An 11,201-nucleotide genomic window follows, 5' to 3' on the forward strand; every position below is an offset into this window, starting at 1 on the left:
CGTAGGGAACTTAGGGGGCTGTCATTTTCTTCGGAAGGAAGGGGTCGTGGATTTATTTATTTGGGAGTCAAGATAAGTATCCCCCCCGTAGCGCCGCCAATGAACATAACTCTGACCCTAATTTTAACTCTAATTATAACGTAAATTGAGGAACTTTAGCCCTTTTCGGTATAATGACCCTCTCAAACTAATAGGCTAGATGTCCCCGCCCGCCCTCCTCAATTCTAATTTACTCATTCGCTCGCAAATGGACAAAAAACAAATTCAAAATGTGTTTTTAAGCACCTTTTTGTGTCCCCCATGCTAAATCGGTAATCTGTACACCCTATAGACGAATCCAACGAGCCAAGTCATGGTCAGGATTTGGTCGGACATCTTTGGGTAGCCGCTAGCACTAACCTAGTGTTTTGAGCGTCCAATTGTGCAAATAAAAGCCGCCTAACACCTAGAGAAGATGCAAGGACGAGAAGTACATCAAAGCATAGATACCGCGTGTAGTTAATCCGATTATTATGTATTAAGGTGTAAAACGGGTGATGGACTGCAGTTTAAAATTTCCGCCAAGGCCGAATCATTTCACATTTTGAGTGCATTGTAGCCGACGGCTACCCAACTAAAGGCTGCTAGTGAGGTGTAGGAATGCGTGAATTTAGATTCGTCTATAAACACGTAGATGACTGTACATGATTTTTTTTATCTTTCCCACAAGACACAAAGTGCCCTGTGCTTTTATTTTCATTATATATTTTCAAAATCACAAGAATCAATAAAAATCACACAAGAAAAATCACAAATGCAGCATCAATATAAAAATGTTACATCATATTATAAAAGTCTACTTTACCAAATACATGTAATTTAACATTGTCTTCAACACAGCCCAGTACATGTACATACACAAAAACAAAATTAAAGGTCAAATCTCCACTTTTTATAATGAGCAGAAAGTTTACCCTTTTTTTAGCTATGTAATACTCAGTTTCCTGTTATTTTTAATATATACTTTGCAAGCAATAAAAGAGGGTTTCTTATTTTGAAATTTACACAAATAAATATAATATTTTACAGACAAGCATAGATATGTAAGAAAATTGTCTTTAGAAACCCCAAACATCTTTTCAAAATTTGACATTGAAAAATTAATGTCATGTTTGTCTTGAATAACCTTTACGAAATCATCCCAAATTGGTTTTACGAGCTCACATTCACAAAAAATATGAACAATAGATTCAGGTAATTTTTTACAAAGATCACAAAGAGGTGAATCTTTACGTTTGAAAAAAAAAAAAAAATCATTAAAAGCAATAGCTTTATGGAAAACCTTGAAATAAAAAAGAGCGGAACTTTGTATCAATAGAGCATTTAAAATTACGCAAATGAATTTCTTCCCACTCAGTGTCATCAGGGTCATCAACCACATTATCGACATCAGCGATTTTTTCCCAAAATTCGACACGCCTCTCCGGAATACATGTCTCTGTCAAAATAGAGTATGCAAATTTTGGGACCTTTTGAGCACTAAGAAGACCCGCTGTGACATCATCAAAAATATTGGAGTTGGAATCTGAACCCTGAAGCCACGAACTGGGAATACATTTCATAAGGAAATTAAATTTTCTTCTATCTAACTTGGATATACCAAAGTCAAGAATCAATTCTTCAAAGAGTCTACTACCTGGGAGAGGTGGATTTAAAAGATCACTTATATACACAATACCTTTGTCGCACCAATCCTCATAAAGAAAGAACTTCTTAGTTTTGGACTTAATATTTCTATTAAACCATAGACACTGGAAATATCCCAAATCAGAAAAACTTTTATTATAAATATCTTGACATGCCCTATCACGATAAATATACCAAGTCCTGAGAGAGTCAGCTAGTTGGATATTATCAAGCTTGTTGTTAAGAAAACTCTCAGGAGCATATGATTTCCATAACAAATCACCAAAATGACGATCCATATCAGATAATTCAATTGTTTTCCAAAAGCTTTTAAAATTATTATCCAGTAACAATTTAACCCAAGTCATTTTTTGAGCCAAACAGAAATTATAAGGGTCAATCATACGAAGGCCACAATGAACAAAATTGTTACGAACAAAAACTCTTTTGACCCTGTCATTACCACCATTCCAAATAAATTTATAAAAAATCTTATCCAGAACTTTGAAAAAATGCTTAGGGATTTTAATACACAAAACTGAAAAGAAATAAAGAAGTTGTGGCAAGAGAAGAGTTTTAATAACACAAATTTTACCGACCATAGAAAGATTTCTTGCTCGCCAACAATTTAAAATACCCTCAATTTGTTTTAGTTTAACTTTATAATTAGTATCAAACATGTATGTAGACCGAGTATTCAAAGAAAAGTTAATGCCTAATGTTTTGAATTGGTTTCTTTTCCAAATGAGACCCTGCTCTGAGAAAGGAAAATTTGAAGACCCTTTTAGCACCAATCCAAATAGCTTCTGATTTAGAGAGATTAATTTTACAACCAGAACAAATAGCAAATTTGTTCAAAGTATCAAATAGATTATCAAAAGAATCTTGAGAGCCGTCCAAAAAACAAGTGGAGTCATCTGCTAAAAGAGAAATTTTCAACTCAGTATCGCCAATAGGAATTCCCTTGATATTAATATTTTGACGGACTGCTATGGCCATCGTTTCAATAACCAACAAGAATAAGTATGGTGAGATAGAGAAACCCTGAAAAATTCCCTTAACCATATCAACTGAATCAGTTAAGAAGCCATTATTAATAATATAACTTTTGCTACAAGAATAGATAGTTTCAATCCAGGATATAAATTGATCCCCAAAATTAAAATGTTTTAGAGCTTGTAATAAAAACTCATGACTTACACTATCAAATGCCTTTTCAATATCGAGAAGTAACAATGCACCAGGAATATCATTTGCATCAGTATAATCAATAATATCTAAAATTAAACGAATATTATTGCCAATATTCCTGCCCTTAAGAAAGCCAGATTGGTCAGGATTAATAAGATTATGAAGATACTTTTTCAACCGATTAGCCAACATTTTAGCAAAAATCTTATAATCAACAGTCAACAAAGAAATTGGCCTGAAATTTTTAATATACATGCAGTCTTTATCTTTTTTAGGCAATAATGTAATAACACCATTTCTTTGAGACATCGACATAAGCCCATTCTCAATAGAATATTTATAAGAATTGAACAACATGTCTGAAATATCAATCCAAAACACAATATAAAACTCAGCTGGAAACCCATCATACCCTGGCGTTTTATTCTTTTTCATGGAGATAAGGGAGTCATACAATTCCTTCTTTGAAATTGGCTGATCAAGACTTTTCTTAAAATCAGGACACAACTTAGGGATGTCAATGCTCATAAGAAATTCCTCATTAATATCATAAGAATTTACAGCAACATTTTTAACAGAATACAATTTATGGTAATACTGATGAATTTCTTTTATAATATCACACTGATTTGAAATAACATCACCATTATCATCTTTAATCTTATGAATACATTTTTCTCACCAGACCTTTTTCTAAGTTACAAAAATATTTGGAACTTTTTTCACCATCCTCCATCCATCGAGATCTGGAGCGGATAATTAAACCTCTTGTTTCAAAATCTAAAATTTTATTCAATTCCGCTTCCAAATTTTCCAACTCAGAAACTAAGAAATTATTGGATGGATCATCATTAATCTTGATTTTGATCTTTTCAATATTATCCATTATTTTTGTTTTGACACCATTTCTTTCTCTCTTTTCCTTACACTATATTCAATACATACACCAGCAATTGTACATTTAATGGAATCCCAGAGAACATTGGGATTACACTCAGAATTTTAATGAATGTCCTTAAAATCCTGAATTTTTGTTTTCACCAGTTTAATAAAATCAACATCTTGTAAATAACTGCAATTAAGTTTCCAAAATCCACGACCTTTACTTGGTTGACCATCTTTAAAATTCAAAATAACGACCGAGTGATCAGATTGAACGCCAGGGACAATCTTTGAACTAAGGCAATTGTCAGTGAGATCTTCAGAAACAAGAATGTAATCTAACCTAGATAAAACCCTTGGATTATGCTGATGCCTAGTATATTGCCTCAGAGTGAGGTGAAAATGTCTCCAAATGTCACTAAGGTTAAATTCATCCATTAACACAGAAATCATTTCACTTGTTTTAACATTGGAATGCTTATTCCTAGTACCTTGATAATCTAATGGGCCCAAAACTGCATTAAAATCACCCCCAACAATTAAGGAGGTGTAGTTGAATTGATCCACTTTAGCAAACACATCAAGAAAAAAATCAGGGTCATCATTATTAGGGGCATAAATATTAACCAAAAGTAAGGGCAGGTCATTAATTGAAACAGACAAAATTAAAAAACGGCCATTTGGGTCACTAAACAATGAATGGAGGGTAGGGGCAACAGAATTACGAATTAAAATTGCAACACCACGACTATTTGAGGAATGGCTAGAAAACCAAACATGCTCACCCCATTGATTCTTCCAAAATCTTTCATCATTAACAGAAGAGTGAGTTTCTTGAAGGAAAATAATATCACTCTCAATGGAACGCATATAATGAAAAATTTTCCTCCTTTTAACAAAATCTTGTAAACCACGGCAATTAAATGTACTTAATTTCAGAGGCATAATGGAATTGGAGCAAAATTGCTAAGTACACAATATGATTTAAAATGTGAAAATGCATGTTTATCATCATTATAAAAGACATAAAAAATATAAACAATATGTGACTGGGACTGTATTTTAATATGACACAGATACATGTAGAAACAAAGTAATATAATTATACACTTACGATATACTGGTAAAACTACAGCTGCAATGATTAGAAGTGATTGAGAAGCAAATCTAAGAAGTGATTGGAAAATGATTGTAAAAAAAGGAATCCAAAAAAAGATTAAAGCCAAAATCATTGGAAAAAGCCAAAAAATGAGACGCGCAAATGCACCAAGCAAGGCCCCAACCTCAAATCACAAACCCGGCTAGGGCTCACGGGCAAATCAGACGCAAAGTGAGTGCACCCATCTCAAAATCCAATGACGCAAAAAACAAAACAAACTTACATCAAGATGTAAAGATTACCAAATCAACCATGCAGTCTGCTCAGAGAGTTTAAAAACGCACCAAAAGTAATAAAACAATATGTTCATTGTTCAGTTACAAGTACTGTACATACATGATCATAAAATATCATACCAAGACTGACCATCTAAAAGTTGGCCAAAATTGAGAGTCTCATATAAAAAACATCATGAAATCAGAAAACACAAGCACACATATTTAAAAGAGTAAATAAGAAGAGTTCTTCTTCAGCAGACGCGAATGACGCGAGTACTGTATTCAAATGTAAATCTAGTCCGACATGCAAATCACATGCACGCGAATGTTCAAAAGTTACATTGGTCCGGTAAACAACTCCTTCAAGCCCACATCAACAACGCGACCATTGTCATCTCTGTATTTCAGGTTAGCAGGGTAAGTGAAAAGGGCTTCTTACCATCCTCCTTGAGTTTCTTGAAAACTGTCATTTTTCTTTACGCCTCAGCAGGACACGCTTTGACAGATCATCCGACACAAACACTTTTCTTCCTTTAAACTCAGTAGATTTAAATTTGGTCAAACATGCTTTACGGACCCTTTCTCTTGCAAGAAAAGACGAAAATCCCACGTGGATCATTCTTGGTCTTGACTCTCTGAAGTCTGTGGATCTCTGGGTAGGAGTGCGATGACAACGACTGATATCATTCATTATGCCACTCTCGACACCGACAAACTCCATCAATTCAAGTACAGTTTTGTTACAATCTTCAGGTTCTCTAGAAAGCTGTTCAGAGACACCATAAAACACTAGGTTGTTGCGGCGTGATCGATTTTCAAGATCATCTACTTTATCAAGTAGGAAATCCTTCTCCCTTTCAAATTCTTAAGTTCGTTCTTCAGATCATGGAAATCGAACTCCATCTGCTTAAATCTATCTTCGTGTTCATTTACCTTGCTATTTAATCCCTCGATCCTAACAGTAACTTGAGTAAGCAAAGACTCTAGACGCTCATCGAGTCGCTTTTCATAGTCCACAAACCACTTGGGAGGTCCAAGATCTTCATCTGAGACGAGTAACTTTCTCGAAGCACCCGTGTTTGTCATACTCGTGGGCGCTGCCATAATGTTCTCTTTGTTGACGTTTCCGTGACCTTTGACTGGCTCTGACGACCCAGTCTGACTCTGTGAATGAAGCTTTACCTTCTTTTTCTCAGGCGAATTTTGCGGTGTACTTTGCGGACGAGAGTGCTTTGGAGAGCTCATAATGATCTTGAGAATGAACAGAAGACTCTCAAATCAAAGAACAGACATGCAGTTTCCTTGCGTCGCTGGAAATTGAGTGAATATCTTCACAATAAAGTGAACATGTCCTCACTCGACCAAAGCGAAGAGCGCCCCCCTCATGACTGTACATGATCTAATCATCCCGGCTGGAAGATGTTGAGGAAGACTTGTATACGGTACTATACATTACGCTCATACGTTATATGACAATATGACGTACAATCACGTATGTGATGCATGGTTCGAGGTTTATTCAGCTAGTAAGTTAGATCTCGCCATACACATTATTGTCATGGTATATTGTAATTGTATACGTCAATTTTGTTCAGTTTGATTCAACCGGCTTATAAAGTTTTACTTTACACGGAAGATGAAAGTTAGCAAAAAAACAATTAATTTATGAGTGTAAAAGGGGAGGGGTGGTTTTGGGGGAAGGGGGGGGGGGGGAAATAATATTTATAAAATTATAAGTAAGGCGAGAAAGAGAGAAACACTGTTCTATGGGCGAACGGACCTTTCAAGTAGGGTCGATCGGTCGGTTGGTATTTTTTTTAAAATTTTTAAATAACCCAAAAAATCACGAAAATCTGTAAATAAATTTCAATTTGAGAAAATACAAAAAAAAATTGTCCTGAAATTTCCGAAATTTGGGGTCGGCATTCATTTGTACAGGAAAAATTTGTTTCCCAATTTGTTCAAAATAGAACAGGGTTTTCGTTTTTCGTCGCATAAATAAATAAATAAATAAATAAATAAATAAATAAATAAATAAATAAATAAATAAATAAATAAATAAATAAATAAATAAATAAAAATAAATAAATAAACATTAGTTATGTTTGTACATGGGGGGTGCTGTGCAATAATCATGATCCTTTGATATCCATGATTATCCTTGCAAATTTATAGCATCGAACCTCCAGCCAATGTTCCTTGCCAGTGCTAGCCACGAAACAAGGTCACAACTGTAGCCACTCCTTCAATGGTCGCCATTTCAGTGATTGACAGTGATGTAATGCAAATATGGCGCTGGCCATCTGGTCACGTGCGCATTTATAAAAGCGCATTTATATATACAACCGAAGTCTACTGCTGGAGGAGGAAGGCTGCGAGTTTTATATAGCATCTCACCTTTTATAACAGATGATGAGTTACTGGAGGAGGAAGGCTGCGAGTTTTATATAGCATATCACCTTTTAAACAGATGATGAGTTACTGGAGGAGGAAGGCTGCGAGTTTTATATAGCATCTCACCTTTTAAACAGATGATGAGTTACTGGAGGAGGAAGGCTGCGAGTTTTATATAGCATCTCACCTTTTAAACAGATGATGAGTTACTGGAGGAGGAAGGCTGCGAGTTTTATATAGCATCTCACCTTTTATAACAGGTGATGAGTTATTGGAGGAGGAAGGCTGCGAGTTTTATATAGCATCTCACCTTTTATAACAGGTGATGAGTTACTGGAGGAGGAAGGCTGCGAGTTTTATATAGCATCTCACCTTTTATAACAGGTGTCAACTGTATTATGAATATTTGCAATTATGAAATATTAACGTTGGTCTTAACCCTGGAATTATGGAAAACGTATAAATTATTGGCCTAAAGTATATTAGATTTTTTGTTTAAAAAACATTATTTATATTTTTTTTTACTCAAGATTTTTTTTGTTACGTGGTCAGAATAAAATTTGGGCCAAAAACCGTTTGAGGGGACTTTCTCCCAAAATCAGTATTTTTGCCATAATTTGACCTCACAGATGAATTCATCAAGTCTTTGCAATTCTAAATATGCATACCTTTATATACTTTAGACCAACCAACAATTTTGCAGTTATGAGGCCCAAAAGTTTCCATAATTCCAGGGTTAAGATCACCCTTAACGCCTGTAATAACTAACAACCAGCATATAATTTCCCCACACTGGTGTTGACTGCGGGCGATAAGTTTCAACTATTTTAAGTCAGAAATTTCAGAGGATTAAAGATCAAGTCATTCCATGTTGAAAGTCATCTAAGATGAGGAAAGAACAAGAAAGCTATAAACTCAAATATAAATTTCCTCAGTACGCATTTCGAGATGAACGGCACAAATAAAAGGAGTTTCGACAAAATTCTAAAACTGAAAGAATCGATAATTATTTATAAGTAAAAGTTCTCATATAAATGTCAAATTTACTATTTATATATAGCAGTAATGTTTTACTTCCTTTCTGGATATTTTCTCAAACCGATCTGAACAACAAATCCGATCTTGACTTGTGACGTCATCACCTGGACGAGTTGATCGTAAAGGTCGAGTAAAGGTGACTGAGTTAGTATTCTTTCCGCTGAGATTAGACCTAAAGAGAATGGACAATATTGCCCCATGCGTGAGCATTTGGAAAGCTGCCATATTGGTGTGTCACGCATGGATATTGAATGGGGACATTATGTTGTACTCTGTATTCACTTCTGTCCCCATTCACGAAGGACATACCATCAGCCATTTTGATACAACTAATTGTAGCTCACTTATTGAACAATTCTGATTTTGGGATCTGAGAACTTCAAAAGTCACTCTAAATCTAAAGTCATTGATCGTGAAGCTGATAAAATTACCAGGTGGCTGAAAGAAGCCATTTGGATCCGCAGAACAGGACATGACACTGTAAACAAGGACGAGGGGGCCTACGCACTCAACAACATCTTTGACCGACTCATCATGTCCTTTACGGTGCTTCCTGTTGTCCATAAAAGGAAATATGATAAATTTACCAGTCTGATGAAACCAGTAGTTTAGTGGTGAAACGTCACAAAAACGTGAGCAAACCACCTTCATTTTTAGTTGAAATTGTTCATAATGAACAAAAATCACAGTTGAAATCAACATTCCTATTCAAATACCGTAGAATTCCGTCTAGAAGCATATATGCCTCTAAACGAGGGGTTTTTTTAACGAAAGATATGAAAGGCCAATACCCTTCTCAAAAACATTGCAATAGATTGGTCTTACAAATATACATGTTTGTACAGCCGCCTTTATCAGTAATATAGTTGTTCAAACTCCAAATAACGTTTTTGTTGAGAGTGTCTGCCTCTTGTCTCTTGTGTCAAAAAAACCTCGTTTAGAGGCATATATATGCTTGTAGACGGAATTTGACGGTATTAGGTCTTTACCTTTTAACAGATCACTAGAACAAAATCGTAGGTGTATGTAAAGTGCCATTAATTTAAAATTCTACGAATTTCTCAATACCCTGGGCTTAGCCCCCAAGAATTACAGCCTCAACAGGTTTTTGTTTGGTCGTTAGTCACATGTGTTAGTGCTGATATTCAACAACTCCTCCTATACCTTTGTACAGGAGCCAACCGTTGTTAATCCGTGATGAATCCACACTTTTACTGTAGCGTATACGCGAACGCGAGCGAGACTACGCGTTACGCGAGAGCGCGTAAAATTCGTCATGCCTGGAACCTTTGTGCGTATGCAAGCTTACAAGTTGAATTCAGTATTTTCAGATAGCGGCTAAACTTTGCCGTTTTATTCTGTAGTTTTATTGATGATATTAACAGAGAAATCATCGAAGTTTTTGTAAGGCTTAGTGACAATGATTAACTGACATTTCCTCGGGGAATTATACGATCTTTAGCTTCTTTTCGTTGTTGAAAGGGATTCAATCATGTTTCACCGTTGTTCATCACCGTTTAACAACTCGCATCCGGCGCGTCTGCGTGGTTTACTTCGCTCGGGCAGCTAAAGCTGCCCTCGCGAAGTAAACCACGCAGACGACGCGGCCGCATCGTTGTTAAACGGTGATGAACAACGGTGAAACATGATTGAATCCCTAAATGTACACTGCGCCAAAAAGTATCCTTACACTTAGAAGAAAAATCCTAATTTTAAAACTTCACCATATTTGGGTAACTTTTTATGTTTAATAGATGTACTATCTAATCTGGCACATTATGACACCCCGTTGAATCCAATGTGACTTCAAGAAGCAATTCTGATTTAGTGACAAACTGGCCTATCTGGTGATGCCATGACGCAACCCCCCCCAACCACGCTAAGTCATATTTACGTCGGACCCCCGTGGTTACCGTGACTTCTTTGTTAATTTTCTCTCCTTTTGTTTCTTCTTTCCCTTCAGATAAGCTCAGATAGCAAAAAAAAAACACACTTGGGGCGTTAGGGTTAAATGTGTCCATCAGCACCGATTTCCACAACAGTTATGGCAAAAACACACACATTTTCCATGCAATTATTGCTTGTTGCAGACCACATTAGACATTAGAGCACCCTGCAGCAGAATTGTTCCGTGTATTTTGAACCTGCAGGATGAAGTTGATACCCTGATCGCTATGAAAAAAGTAGAGACATGCTCTACTTTTGGAGGTAACACCTTGCAATCCTGTGTTAAATAATGCATTGTGAATGAGTAGTGTAGGTGAACGTGCTATTCATCAGTAGGAACATAACTCTCCCACTAAATGGAATTGTATTTGCCTCGTGTATTTTGGTAGTTTTTAGAATTGTTGTCAACTGTAGGAGACAAAACAGGACAGTTGTAGTTGGGCGAATGTTGAGGATAAATAATACTAACAAAAACCCAACTTTAGTGTGGCACTTTGATGGCGACCGTTCTGGACGCCATCTTGGATTGAGAGGCGTTAGAAGTATGCGCAAGAGTACACCAAGCAAATGCTGTGTCATTCGGTCATTTCAAATATTGAGTTTTAGTATTGGTTTTGGGATTGGTCCTATTATCCTGCCTAAGCTCTTGAATGAAGTCATTATCGATATCTTTGTTCGTACCCTTTGTTAGAAACTTAAAATTTGTA

At 35.9% G+C, this 11,201-nt stretch overlaps 1 pseudogene; it reads right to left on the bottom strand.

Moving 5' to 3' along the window:
- Positions 1-694: 694 nt before the first annotated feature.
- On the bottom strand, positions 695-2,730 carry LOC140135776 (uncharacterized; annotated as a pseudogene).
- Positions 2,731-11,201: the final 8,471 nt, after the last annotated feature.

This window comes from Amphiura filiformis, chromosome 16 (assembly GCF_039555335.1).
Source record: "Amphiura filiformis chromosome 16, Afil_fr2py, whole genome shotgun sequence".
In the NCBI taxonomy this organism is placed as follows: domain Eukaryota; kingdom Metazoa; phylum Echinodermata; class Ophiuroidea; order Amphilepidida; family Amphiuridae; genus Amphiura; species Amphiura filiformis.